Genomic DNA, 1,805 nt, shown 5'->3' on the forward strand with positions numbered 1-1,805 from the left:
GATACATCATAGGATAGGTAACAAAAAAGTCTCAATAAATTTAAGAGAATCAAAATTATATCAGTACTCTTGCTGACCACAGTGGAAAAAAATTGGAAGCCAATACAAAAAGGAATACTCAAAACTATACAAATATGTGGAAATTAAATAATCTACTCCTGAATAATCTTTGGGTCAACAATAAAATCAAGATAGAAATTTAAAACTCCTTTGAATGGAATGATAATAGTGACACAACCTATCAAAATATCTGAGATACAGCAAACGTGGTGCTAAGAGGAAACTTCATAGCATTAAACGCCTACATCAAAAACTCTGAAAGAGCCTGGCTTGGCTGCAGGGTAGGCCATAGCAGGGAAGATGGCAGATAGGAAGGTGGGAGAGGAGAAGGCTGAAAAGTTGCAGTGAGCTGGAGCCACTGGAAGACCTGAAGAAGAAGTGAAAAAACCTGTGAAAACTAAGGCTGTTTATTCCAGTAATGGAGGGAAAAGTTCTGGTCACAGCACTGAGAAGCTGTCAGCTGAAAAAGAAGCTGCAGTCCTCCCAACAAAGCCTACAAAGATCAAGTTTAGATCTGCCACAGGTAGTCAGATGACAAAGAAAGCATGAGCCATATCCACCAAACTTGGACTAAGTAAGCCTAAAGAACCTGTTCCAACTCTTGCTTCAAAAATTCTTTTGGTAGCAGCAGGTTTTAATGAAGATGAAGGTAGTCAACCTGAGGCAATGCCTCCAGAAGCAAAGATGAGGATCAAAAATATTGGAAGAAATACATTAACATCAGCTGGACCAAACTCCTTCAATAAAAGAAGCATGTGTTTTCTGTTAACCAGAAGCTATGGGAGCAAAATAGAAAACCTCATCTTGGTGTAATGCTCATGACCATGACTATTAAATACTCTGTTTTGAAACTGCAGTGTGGGGTGGGTATAAAGTTAAATGAAACAGTTTCCTTTTTAAAGAATGGTATAAGACTATCTTTGGAGCTGCTTTTCTTTTTCTTTTTCATTTTTTAAAAGATTCAGTGACACACTAATAAATTAGAGTTTGAAATTAGTGATAATTTATGTTTTCTATACGGATTTCAATAAATTTGCTAATATTGTAGTTTCATGTGATTAGTTTCCACAGGTTACAGATGACAACAAAATCAGAAATGATACCTTTTTAAGAATTGCATTTTTTAGACACAACTATTAGCACATTAAGAGAAAAGCCGAAAGTTACTGTTGATTTATAACTACAAGCAGTTACCCTCTTGACTACCTTATTACCTAAAGTGTCTGGCTCCCAAGAACAGCCATACAGAGACAGGGAGTATAGTACTGGGAGGAATAATGCTACTTAACTATTGACTGAAGTAAATTTAGATAAAATAAAGCTTTTTTTTCCTTATGGGTATTTGTTTTAAGTCATCATAAACTAGGGATTGCATTGCTGTCAGTGGATACAGATGCTTAGCTCTTAAAAACTTTTAAAAATATTTATGTAAACTAGGGTTGGGCGTGGTGGGTCACATCTGTAATCCCAACACTTTGGGAGGCCAAGGTGGGCAGATCACTTGAGGTCAGGAGTTCGAGACCAGCCTGGCCAACATGGTGAAACCTAGTCCACTAAAAATATAAAAATTATCTGCGCATAGTGGTGCACACCTGTGGTCCAGCTACTCAGGAGGCTGAGCTGGAGAATCACTTGAACCCAGGAGGCAAAGGTTGCAGTAAGCTGAGATTGGGCAACTGCACTCCAGTGTGTGTGTGTGTGTGTGTGTGTGTGTGTGTGTGTGTGTATAAAAATATATATTTATA

General features: G+C 37.7%; 1 pseudogene; it reads left to right on the forward strand.

Moving 5' to 3' along the window:
• Positions 1 to 306: 306 nt before the first annotated feature.
• On the forward strand, positions 307 to 1,028 carry LOC117077728 (annotated as a pseudogene).
• Positions 1,029 to 1,805: the final 777 nt, after the last annotated feature.

Source organism: Trachypithecus francoisi, unplaced genomic scaffold, assembly GCF_009764315.1.
Source record: "Trachypithecus francoisi isolate TF-2019V2 unplaced genomic scaffold, Tfra_2.0 Lachesis_group6, whole genome shotgun sequence".
Lineage (NCBI taxonomy): Eukaryota > Metazoa > Chordata > Mammalia > Primates > Cercopithecidae > Trachypithecus > Trachypithecus francoisi.